Here is a 14193-nt window from a genome sequence, read left to right on the forward strand (position 1 = left end):
GTTTCTTGTGTAAAATTGTCTGTGGTGGATAGCCATGCTGTGCCTTGCCACCATATTGGATGAAATCTCAGTTGACTTGCAGTCAGGCCGCAGCTGGCGCAATCGGCAGGATTTTCTGCAGGCTTGATTGATTTCCAGATGGCGCCACCATCTAGTACCTAAATACATCAAAAAAGTTGCTCTGTATTTCTTTACAATTAAAAATAATAAAAGTTGCATTTATTCAGTTAGATTTGTTACTATAGTAAAAGTAATTATATGATACTTACCAACGAGTGTTATCTTCCAAAACTGGATTCGTTAAGTGATAAAAACATCAACAATACTTTGTAAACAAACTTTGTGTGATTACTGCTTAATGCCAATAAAATCAACCACGGAAGAGCTGCAAACATTCATGGCACATCGGAATAAAAGGTATGGAAAATATTATACCTCAATAATAACCATTAATTCAAAAATTGGAAAATAAACAAAATTTAAGACCGTTGTGAAAAATATATTTGAAGGTGTCCTATACAAACTTGCGAGACCCGTGGTGGAAAGTTACAGAATTCACAATAATTGAGAATAATGACATCTAGCGTCAAGTAGCAACATCACTATAAGACGATATCAACTATACGACATATTGATTGAGACCTATTTTGTCAACGAACATTCCTACTGGTTCGCAGAAAACACAACAGGTGACAGGTATTTGATAAGATCTTTATTTCTTTCTGTTAACGTTTATCAACAACAATAATAATGGGTGAAAACGTAACTCTTCGTAAACAACACAGGTATAGCTCATTAAATGATATACATAAATAATGATAGCTCAACACTATTCGATACGACAATGTTGAGTTTACGTGATTCATTACCAAACAATACCCAATCCTTGATGGATATGCAGGAAGTTACAACAAATGTCTAATGATTTACAAAGTGCCCATAGAGAGATCGAAAATCTTCATATAGAAAATCTGAAATTGAGAACCGATCTACAGAAACAAATGAAATTAATAGAAACTTATAAAACGCTCACCAATACTGACTCGCTATGCAGGACACCACTTACTGGGCGCAAAGGGAAATGTAAACAAACATGCAAAAATACTTCACCTTTAAGAAAAATGAGTCAACATATAAATAATGAACAGAAGGTTGATGATGTGTTAAGTACACAGTTCAAAGAAAAAAATAATACGCCTGCTGGAAAAAAAGAGCAACAAATTACAAAACAACATCAATTCGAAAATACAGGAAATGAACATATTACTATAAATGTAAGCCAGCATAAATGCCACAACATTGAGACAAGCCTTGATAATTATCATCAATCAACTCCAAAGCAAAGCACAGCCCTACAACAACCGATGGTCCTCGAATATGTACCAGATACAATCATAGGCAAGAAACATACATCAGTACCCCGTCTAAACACAGAAAGTAAACATAAGGTGGTTATTCTAAGTGATGGGCAAGGACATGGCCTACGCAATACCCTACAAAATCTACTAGGAACGGACTATGTTGTATTCTCCTATTTAAAACCAAATGCTACGTTAGAAAACATTCTAAATTATCCGAAGAATGAAATCTTAAGCTTGACAAAAAATGACTACTTAGTAGTTTTGGGAGGAAGCTGGGTCAGTAAGCCACATGATATTGACATAAACCTACATCGTTGGCTGGGGATCACGGCCAATACTAATGTGATCATCAGTGAAGTACCCCGAAACAGGTATTTAAATGTAACCAAACTTAATTACTTGCTTAGATTTATATGTAATAGATATAAAAATGTATTATATATAGATATGAAGTACTCAAGAACCTTACCAAATAAGCGACGCTTTGTACTAAACCTCGCACGATCACTATTAAAGGAAATATTGTGTATGAATTATCATCATCAGGCGGCATGTTATGAATTAATGTTAAAAAGAAATAAGTCATTTATAGACAGAGGTATTCAAGTAAATTTTGATCAACATTTACTCATTGAAAACACTAATAACTACCAATGTAAAGATAACTTACCTATAGAAAATGATTAACATGACTCTAACAAATGTATAAATACAACAATTTTTTTTCGTGTATAATTTTATTACTGTTCTTCATCAGAATATTAATGGCTTGATTACTAAATCTGATATGCTCTCTGTTTGCCTGAATGACTTAATTTACTGAGCACAACATGACATATGGTGACGAAGAGTATCTTACAATGCCAAATTATAAACTTGTATCTTATTATATGCGAGCGAACAGACATGGAGGTTCATGTATATTAATTAAAAATAACCTGAAGTAAAGCTCGAAACGATATTTCCAATCTGTCAATTAGCAATATACTAGAATGCTCGGCAGTCGAGTAACTGGAAGTAGTTAAGAAATATCTAAAATGGTAATTTTATATATTTATAGACCACCAAATCATGCAATCGGCTCTACTTGCAGCTTTTTCACTATTTGAAATAAAATATTGCTCAATATATGCTCAAATGGTAAGAAAATTGTAATGTGTGGAGATTTCAATATTGATGTTCTAAAACAAACTAAATTATCAGCAGAATTTAAGGAGATATTAATAACTTATAACTTAAAATTACAGTTTGAACAAATAACTAGATTCAGTAGCAAGACTTGTATTGACAATATAGCCTATACATACAAGCATGCACAAGCACATTGAATGAACTAGGTCTATCGGACCATAATGCCCAAATAATAAAAATACCAGTAAAGAAAACTTGCACCATAAAAAATTGGTATATATTAAAACGAGATTATTCTAAAGAAAATCGATAAATATTTAAGAAATATCTAAATCAGCTGAGCAATAATGATGTGTATAACTTTACGGACCCTAATTGTGCCTATCATATATTTCATGAAAACTTTACCATGCTCTATGAACTCTGTTTTCCCCTAGTAAAAACTAAGATTCATAATAATTCTAGACCAAAATGGGTATCACGCGGTTTAAAAATATGCAGTAAGCGTAAATGTCAACTTTTGTGGCAATATAGAATAAAACCTAGTAAGACAAATAAGAACACATTCAAAACATATGCGAAAAGGTACAAAACTATTATCACAAATAAATGTAAAGCTACGTGGAAAGTTATACATGAAACTAAATGTAAATACCCAGTCGAAAGTATTAAACAATTAATTACTTACTTATTTATAATGTAATATAATGTAACGTAACGTAACGTAACATAACATAATATTATATATCTATACTTAATATTATAAAGCTGAAGAGTTTGTTTGATTGTTTGTCAGTTTGTTTGTTTGTTTGAACGCGCTAATCTCGGGAACTACTGGTCCGATTTGAAAAATTCTTTCAGTTTTAGATAGCCCATTTATCGAGAAAGGCTATAGGCTATATATCATCACGCTACGACCAAAAGGAGCAGAGTACCAGTGAAAAATGTTACAAAAACGGGGAAAGTTATGATTCTCTTATGTGACGCAAGCGAAGTTGCGCGGGTCAGCTAGTAATAAATAATCCCCTAACTATTGCTAAAACATTTAATAACCACTTCCTCAATATAAATAATAAAATGCTTGATAATTTATCAAATAATTCGGTCCATAATTATTGTTCTAATAATCTGACATATAATAATTCACATAATAACTTGACATTTAATTCACCTAGTAAAATGACATTTAATTCATCTCCTCAAGTGACATATAATTCTAATTCTATATTTATGACACCAACCATCCCAGACGACATATATAAAATTATACTAGCTCTAAAAAATAAAACCAGTGTTGGATATGATGGTATTATGACAGATATAGTTAAAGATGTTGCCCCCATCATATCCGAACCATTAAGCTACATTGAGAATTTATGCATAGAAAAAGGTATTTATCCCGATAAATTGAACATATCGATTATATAACATGTTCATAAAAAAGGTGATAAAACTAATATGAATAATTATAGGCCAATAGCACTAATGTCTGTCTTTGCAAAGATATATAAAAAAATTATATTCAAATGTATATATGAATTTCTTGAAAGTTACAATATTCTAACACCTAGCCAATATGGTTTTAGAAAAAATAGATCTATAAATCTTGCTATATACAATTTTTTACAAAAAGTGTTGTTTAAATTAGACAGAGGGTTACCGGCTATTGCGTTATACATGGATATGTCAAAAGCATATGACCGCGTTGAACATAATACCCTATTAAATAAAATGTATGCATATGGTATTAGAGGAAATGTGTATGATCTTGTAAAATCGTATCTTTCAAGTAGGAAACTATACACAGAGATTCGACATCTGAATCCTAGGTCCAATGACTGAAGAAGTCTTTACATCTGAAGCTGGAATAGCTCAATTCGGAGTTCCACAAGGGAGTGTTTTAGGTCCATTGTTCTTTCTCATATATATAAATAACCTGCCTACAGTAACCAATCATGACATCACACTATTTGCTGACGATAGCACTATACTATTTAACGGGGAAGATTCCTCTAACCTTGAAACTGAATTAAATAAATCCTTAGCAACAATTAATTGTAGACTGGCTTAAGTTAAATAATTTAATGATCAACGTCGATAAAACTAAAATAATGGATTTTAAATTAAGAAGACAACGCACAGCTTCTATTAAAGTTCGGTATCTCGATAGCAACATAGAAGAAATCGAAGTTACAAAATTTCTAGGATTACATATCGACAACAAAATAAACTGAAAAATACATGTTGACGTTATATGTAAAAAACTAAATCAGTTTTCGTATGCTCTTAGTAGGTTAAGAAAAGTATCAAATAAGGAAACACTCCTGACAGCTTACCATGGCTATGTCAGTTCAACCCTTAGATATGGTGTAATATTCTGGGGTAATAGCACAGACAAGGGTCGCATATTCGTAGCACAAAAACGCTGTCTACGGGCTATGTTTAATCTGCAAAGCACCGATACATGTGTACCATACTTCATAGATTCTAAAATTTTAACCTTTCCGATTCTATATATTCTTGAAGTTGCATTATTTGTTAAAAAAAACCCTACGCTTTTCAACTACAGTAAACGAATGAGACATAAAGATAAATTGCAAATAGTTGCTAGTAAAACTCATCTTATGCATGAAAGTATATTCTGTGTAGCTACACCCATATAAAATAATATTCCGAAAGAGATAAGAATGGTCACTGAAATAGCTGCATTTAAGAAAAAATTGTATGATCTGTTAATAAATAAGTGTTATTACTCAATAAAAGCCTTTCTCACTGATAAATCACTACTACATTATACTTTAAGTTAGTTATGATGTATTAGATTTCTATTAATTTAAAATTTTTCCCTGTATAGTAAACATTGTAATTTTCATGACATAGCTATTATTAACATTGAGCGAAATATAAATGTACATAAGCCAATTATTCATTTATTTAATTAATTTAATTTAATTATTGCAACTGTTGTATGCCTAAACGGCGGGACATAGCTGAACGACATATTTTTAATTATAACACCTGTATTATGTACCTACCTATGATCCACAATAAAGAATTATTATTATTATTATGTATGTCTGTTTAACATCTCGGGACTATAGAGTCCCGGACTTTTAGAAGGCGTGCGTGGGGCCGAAGCCAACACGTAGAGGCCCATTTAGACAGCTTTAATATGCAAAAAAAAATATGTATGGTGTCACAATCCGGTGATTATCCCTGTGAACACTATGAAATGCTCCCAAGGACAATCACCGGGCTGCGGGGAACTATGACATAACTACAGGAATAAACTACTGGGGCTATTGGATGGGGTGCTGATGGATTGAGAAAATATGGTAAATACGGGTGCTATGGCGCCTGCCGACGACAATGTTGAAAACACGTGAAAATGGCAGGCGGAGACTTGCCAACTCACAAACTGGGCCACCCTAAACAAGTCGCATCAATAGCAACAAGGGGGCAACAGGGACGTGAGCGGCTGAAGGACGGAGAGGCCTCGCTGGACGTTAAACTCAGCTCACGCGCCTTTGCTAGGCTCAGGCATCACTGGCCCACTAGCCATCTTACGCTCAGCATCCGTCCTCCGAACAGAGTGGGAGCTCTGCTCTCGCGACTCCACTCTGGACGGCCAATGAAGGCAAGCCAGAGGTAGGGGACCGCTTCCTCGTCAGTTTTCACTCCGACCAGCCAACTAAGGCAAGCCGGAGATGAGGAAGGGTGACTTCTCCCTGGAGCACTCAGGTACCGCGGGGTCGCTACTCCCCGTCACCTCGCCTCAAGGTGCCCTGCGGGCTTATTATTACTATTATTATTGACGTAGTGCCAGCAATCTGGCGGCATGACTTCAACAATTTTTCGGACTCTGTTTGAGACGAAAGGCTTCCAGCGATCAGGATTTCCTTGCAGCCATCCAAGAACCGCCATAGAATCTGTCCATCCGTGAACCTTGATGTCCACGTCAGGTGATAGGGCTTGTTTGATTTTTATCATGACCTCTGACAGCAATAATGCTCCACAAAGCTCCAATCTTGGTAAGGAAACTTCTTTCTTGCAGGGAACGAGTCTTGATTTTCCAAAAATGAGTTTTATATCAACTTCATTTTGTTTTATTACCTTGATGTAAATGACGCAACCGTATGCTTTTTGCGAAGCGTCGCAAAAGCCGTGCAATTCGAGCCTGCACGTGTCATCATAGCCGAGCCATCGAGGTATTTCAATATTATTTATGTTAACAATATCACACTTTATTGATTTGATGAATATTTTTAGGCAGTTTGTCATCCCATGCCATGTTTGTCTTCCATACTTCTTGAAAAAGGAGCTTCATTTTAGTAGAAAGCGGAGTTAACCACCCAAGAGGATCAAACAGCTGTGAAATTGCGGATAGCAGCGATCTCTTTGTACGTGGGCCACTACTTATACTTTGAGCCTAACTATGAAAAACGGTAAATATGTGAGTGAAAACTACTTTATCGTGTTCTTGGATATTCTTATGCATGATCTAGATAGATTTTTATCCGATCGAAATATTTTTTTAATATTTTTTTTTCTTTCCCGAAGACCCCTCAAAAACAGGGTGTTTAAAAGCATAACCTGTTTCTTGTGCCGATGAAAAATTAAGGTTAATGCTATTTATTCTTGACGTTTTGGAACTAAATAAAGTCATTTGATGTCAAACTGTAGTGTATGGCGAGAAACTAATTTATTCGATTATTTTCGTGCACATAACAGCCGGTTGTTTACAAAAGATGTGTTAGTGCGGGCATTGTCATTATGGCACTCGACCTGTAGGATTTTGTGGTTTTTACATATTTTAAAACAGTCTTTCGGTAAACTTTTGATTGTTAATCAATAAGAATTAACCATTCTACATTTTTCTGAAGACATTTTGGGCCGTGACAAAGTTTTTATAAAAAATCAAGGGACTATTTGTTTCGAAGTGCTTCGAGCGCGAAAAATTTTTTCTGAATTTGGTTCATCTTAAAGCATCCATAAAGTCGACTGACGTTTACTTTTCGGCTCATGCGACCATCATAGATCCTAGATCTGTGGTCTGTCACGATTTGATACATGTATTTTGAAGCAAAACGATAGAATTTTCAAGCATTTGTTCGCACTAATCGGCGCGAGTACCTTTACAAATTCTTGTAGAAAAAAAATTGGCTCATTTAGAAAAAAACTTCTAAACGGAAATGTTCTCTCCAAATATTTTATATCTAAAAGTGGAAATAATGTATAGGATTGTATCGATCTATTGATGTGTCAGGAAACGAAAATGCATAATTAATTTTCGCACAGCATCGATTTTTCCGGACACAACTGGTGACCTTGGACGACCTTCAGGAATTTCATTGGTGAGGGAAAAATAATCATGATAGAACTCTACATATTTATTAGCGTTTTAAATTTTCAAAAGATCGGACTTTATCACGAAAATAATAAATAAGTCGATATAGACACGACTGTTTCTATAAGTCACGTCGAAAGTCGTAAAAAATATTTGCACGAAAATGTTAACATCCTAATACTTTTTTTTTTTTCTTTTTTTTTTTGCTCTGGCAACACTAGTGAGATGACATTGTAAAATAGTAGCTCCTCAATTTTAATTTTAATTTAATTATTTTAAGTGTAGATTTTATTAGAATTAGCACGTAATATAGTAAATTAGTGATACTAGATGTGGTGTACAAAGTTTTAACATCGAATTATAACTGTAACCGGCAAACGGAGATATTCAAGTCGAGTGTGAAGTGTCAACGTAGTTCAACGAACTAAATTCAAACAGCTGATCACCTAACTCAAGGGAGTATCGTTCCATTCTTTTATTTTTCACACAAGTTTAACAGCAATGCAACACGACTTACTATCTAACCACTTGGTATAATAACAGCAGACGTTATAATACAATTATTATTGTGTTTACTTGGAAGGTAAATAACAAACAGTTAACAATTGGTTAGACATCAAATAGGTGATCCAGCTTCTTAACTCCTTCATAATTTAATAATTGTCACTCTGATAGGTACCTATTAAACTACCCACTTGTCCATATAATAAAATTATAATTGTATTATTCTATATTTTGACATAATTCTGTAACTAAGTCCCCTCCTATACTTCACCACAAACATAAAACTTTTGCTAAACATAATAATAAAGTCTAGATTATCTTTCCCCCTTCAATACTACCTTGTTTCTAATTCTAAAATTCTTACCCTTTAACTTCCTTTACCTATCCTCTTAGATACACTTCCTAAACTTATTGTTTAATTTTCCAGGACTTGCAGCTTTTGAATCACATTCTTCTGTACAATGGCCACCACAATGATGACCCGTAAAGCCACACTTAAGGAAACCGAAGGCAAACTGAAGCTTGCTTTGCTCAAGATAAAGACGTACAAAAATGAGAATAGCCAACTGTTGGGGGAACGTGCTGACAGCGAGGAGGAGATAAAGAAGGTCAACCAGAAGGTCTTGGATCTGAAGGGTGAACTCGCTGAGCTCCATATTGACAACATGGACCTACTGGATCAGCGCAACCGGCTTCAAGAGGAAGTTAACTCCTTCAGCAGCTGTAATGACACCTATCTGTGGTCCTTGGGGCGTATTACTGAACTAGAAACTGATCTTAATGAAGCTCACATTAAGATAGTTTCCTTAGAGCATACAATCCAGTTATATGATAGTGGCAATACTCATAAACTCTACTCTGAGCTACTAGGCTCTGGTCATCAGTCATTGATAGGTTTGAAACGCTCAAGAAATCTTTTACTTAAGACTAGGAGCCATAACAAACTTAAGAGGTATTCAAAAGTTTGTAGGTTGATAAAAAAGACCGAATTTAATCTCAGTAGGTACTATAAAATTAAATTATTGAAAAATAATAACAATAAATTAATGACAGAACGTAGGGATTTACTAGTAGAATTAGACACCTGTAGCGAACAATTGATTTCAACCAAGGTGTTGTATGAAAAGCACACTCTGGACTTAAAGGCTAAAATCACCACTTTACAAGATAGACTATCTCAAATGAGCTTAGAATATGAACAGGACACTAGGGACTACATACTCAAATATGATGAGATTGCCAAAGTTGGTAAGGAAAATTTAGAACGTGTATTATCTTTGTACAGTAGTTCTCAATGTCCAAAATGCTCTCAGGCCATTTCACTTTCTAGTGAATTAGAGTCTCTGACCTGTATAAAGCAGTCTCACAATACCACTAGCAGTGCATCACCAAAATATAAAATTAGTGTAAGCTCAACTCAGGACAGTTTTAAGGAAAACAGAGCATTAATGTTCTCAGATAGGATAGGTTTAGGTTTTGGTTCACTTATAAATAACAATGTGAACTTCAAAGTGACCAACCACTGCTACCAAAACCTCAAGTTAGGCAGAATAGTGGAGAAAATCCAAACAATGAATTTAGATAAAGACATTCCAATTGTTCTTATGATTGGCAATAGCTTAGGTTTAAGAAAGTCTGACATTATTCATAGTATAAGTAGTTTATTAGAAATGAATTTAGGAAAAATATTAATATGTGCATTCCCCTACTCTGACTCACTATCTGAGAATGAGAACCGACAAATTCACAAGTTGAATGCTATCTTACATTTGATAACTAGTCATCATAGTGATAGACTATTGTTTTTTGATACTAATAAATTTATTAGTACTTTTTATTTAACAAAAGAAAGAATGTTCCTTTCTTACAAAAATCGACATTTAATTGCTACTCTGTTAGCATATAATATTAACTTAGTTATAGAAGATATAACACAGCCTAGGTTTAAGGACGGAACAGTATTGCCTAGTCGTTTTACTAACAATACTGTCTTCTTCTTCTTCTTATCGTATGGTTAGTGGTCAACCTAGTGTCAAAGTTGTTCAAGCCGCCCGAAGGCCTTTGACATGGCTTAACGACTGTTATCGTAGTAGATAACAACCGGGACCGACTTTTAACGTGCCCTCCGAAGCACGGAGACGCCCAGTTCAAATACCACTATGCGGTCACCCATCTATGGAATGACCGCGCCAAGGGTTGCTTAACCCACAGATCGTTTACCGACCGGTGAGCGCAACTGGCTATGGGCGCCTCAATAAACAATACTGTGATTAATATTATTGATAATTTAGTTTGTAAGGACACTGTTACGCATAATGTAACAAAGAACAACAATAATTTAAACGCTTAAGCAAGACAACGGATAAACAGGCAGGTTTTCTGAACGTAGTACACCAAAATATACAAGGTTTATCCGGCAAAGAATTAGAGATAGAATTATTTTTGAAAAAACATGACACACGTATTTTGTGTCACGGAACATTGGTTGCTGTCGCACCAATTAATATTAAATAATCAATATTATTCCATGATAAGTGCATTCAGTAGGAAGAAGGCTATACATGGAGGGTCAATGATTTTAGTTAGCAACAATTTAAAATGCAAAGAACGTAAGGATATAGTTAGCTTGTCAGTAGAACGTACTGCCGAAGTATCTTGTGTAGAACTCGAGCAGCATGTTATAGTATGTATATACCGTCCACCAATGAGTGACTTCAGTTTGTTTGAAGGTATAGTGGAAGAGATATTAAAGCGTTTGAGTGTTAGTAACAAGTATGTGGTTGTCTGTGGTGATTTTAATGTAAACATATTGGAGCAGTCCAACACTACCACCAGACTGATTTCTCTCTTCAAATCATTTAATCTTAAACATCTTTTTAATAATCCAACTAGAATTACCGAACATTCGGCCACATGCTTGGACAATATGTTTAGCAACTGCGTATGTCTAGACAGGGTCATAGTCAACGATTTAACGTCAGACCACTGTGGACTGAACGCCGTCTTCTCTAGGAAGAACGTTATCAAATCTAACACGATAACTTTTAGACCTATTACCCACAACCGCTTGGCATTATTTAATCAAGAGGTAGCCGCCAAGATTTCCAACATTAATATTACTCAGGATGACCCAGAGGTTCTCTATAAATCCTTGTTTAATGTTATTGAGTCTCAATTTAATACGGTTTTAAGGAAAAAACCATTACAAAGGAAAATACAAAGCTGAAATTCTGCGATTGGGCGACCGTAGGAATTTACAAAAGTAGAGCTAGGATGTATGAGCTGTATGCCATGAAACAATACAATTTCAATCCAGGTTTTCTTGAATATGTTAGGAATTACTCTAAAATCTTTAAAAAATCTTGTGCCGCTGCTAAGTCTTTGTACTTAAGCAACAAGATCAAAAATTCCAACAATACAATAAAAACAACTTGGAATATTATCAACAATGAAACAGGAAGATCGTCACCACCTGATCACGACTTCGAATTAAATGTTAACAATCGGGTTATTACAGATAGCCTAGGCGTAGCTCAAACATTTAACAATTATTTTTCTGACATACCAGTCATTACGACTAGTTCCTTAAATTCCTCAACCGCTAAAGCAGGATCATTACTTAGGAGCAATGTGGGTCGGTGCAATGTCTCATTTTATTTTAAGCATATAAACCCCTCTGACATAACCAGAGTATTCAAGTCGCTTAATTAAAAAAATACAGCGGACTTGTGGGGAATTTCTGTAAAGTTACTTGAGAGTATTATCGCTGAGATAGCGCCTCATTTAGCTGCAACTTTTAATCGATGTGTAGATGTAGGTGTGTTTCCTAATTTAATGAAGCACAGTAAGATAATTCCCTTGTTTAAAAACGGATGCAAAAGTGAGCCCAGTAACTTTAGGCCAATATCCATCTTGCCTGCTCTCAGTAAAATATTTGAAAGGGCTATATTAGAGCAATTAGAGAGCCATTTCAGTTTGTATAATTTACTCCACAGCAAACAGTTTGGCTTTACAAAGGGTCGATCTACCATCGATGCAGGGGTCACACTTATTAGGCATATTTTCGATGCTTGGGAAGCGTCGCAGGATGCTATTGGGGTATTCTGCGATCTCTCCAAAGCGTTTGATTGTGTTGACCACAATACTCTTTTATATAAACTTAAATTCTATGGGATTGGGGATGTGGCACTTGACCTACTTGCATCCTACTTGTCTGAGAGAGTACAGTATACAGATATCAATGGGTCAAGATCCACTGGATCTGCAGTTAGTTTAGGGGTACCGCAGGGCTCTATCCTTGGTCCTTTTCTTTTTCTGGTATATATTAATGATTTGCCACATCAGGTGCAGGATCTGTGTGATATCGTACTATTTGCTGATGATACGTCGCTTATATTTAAAGTAGATCGTAAGAAAACAGATTTTGACGATGTAAATGGTGCTCTTACACAGGTTCTCGATTGGTTTACAGCCAACAATTTATTGTTAAATTCTAAGAAAACGAAATGCATTAGGTTTACCATGCCCAACGCTAGGAATCTAGGTACGAATGTAGTTCTAAATGGTGAGGTGTTAGACATAGTCAACTCCGCAACCTTCCTAGGTGTAGACTTAGATAATAAGCTTCAATGGGGCACCCAAATAACAAAGCTCGCGGGCAGGCTCAGCCCCGCAGCCTATGCGATAAGAAAAGTAAAACAGTTTGCTGGTGTGGATGCGGCAAGACTGGTTTACTTTGGTTATTTTCACAGCGTTTTGTCCTACGGTATTCTACTTTGGGGCAGAGCGGCTGATATAGACACAATTTTCGTTATTCAAAAAAGAGCAATTCGCGCTATTTACGGCTTAGGAGCGCGGGACTCTCTGCGGGAGGTATTTGGGAAAATAGGTATACTGACGGTGGCATCACAGTATATTTTTGCGAATTTGATGTTCATCAAACAAAACATAAATTCGTTTGCTAAGAATAGTGACATTCATAACATTAATACCAGAAATAAGCACAAATTAGTAGGTCCCTGCAATAGATTGCAAAAAGTACACAACTCATTTGCAGGTCTTGGTGTTCGGTTGTATAACAAACTTCCCAGCAGTGTTATGGATTTACCCCAACAAAAATTCAAATTAGTTGTTAAAGATCATCTTATTAAAAGGGGTTATTATAAGATCGACGATTATATAATGGACAAGAAATCATGGGATTAGTTGCTCGTTCTACACAAATCAAGATTAAATATCTATATATGTATATATTCATCTTTGCATTGTATAAATATTAATCAGTAGTATTTTAACTCTGTAACAGAGAGGTATCACACGAGCCTCAGTGGCACTCGTTTTCTTTTCTTGATAGATATGGTGGGCTCCCACATGCCAAGGTTCGTCATGCTCACTAAAATGTCATTGCTTGCGGCGGCGTCGTGTGCCGGGTCACCCCCTTCCCTCTAATATGTGCGAAGGGGGTGATGGCTGGTCCATGCGTCATACTCGTGAACGGGTGCTGCTTGGGGTGACTGGTCGTCCTGGTTGTGGTGAATTTGCCAAATATATATTTTTTTTAAGTAAATAGGTATTAATAGATATAATTCCTTGTGCCATAGTCTGCTCTTGAGATGCCTCTTATGACTGCAATACTATCATGATGTAAGTAGATGCTCCCATCATGCTTCCAATACACTTGTTATGTTATTAGCACCTTTATATTGATTTAATTTATTAAATTATACCTATGTGTGTTCGGTAGTGTTGGTAGCGGCTCCTTACATCATCAAAGATTTATACCTAATAGAAAGATTGTTAAAATTAATTGGCGATTAAGGCCGGGACTCCACCAAAGCGGAGACGAGACGA

Source organism: Anticarsia gemmatalis, chromosome W, assembly GCF_050436995.1.
Source record: "Anticarsia gemmatalis isolate Benzon Research Colony breed Stoneville strain chromosome W, ilAntGemm2 primary, whole genome shotgun sequence".
Taxonomy (NCBI): Eukaryota; Metazoa; Arthropoda; class Insecta; order Lepidoptera; family Erebidae; genus Anticarsia; species Anticarsia gemmatalis.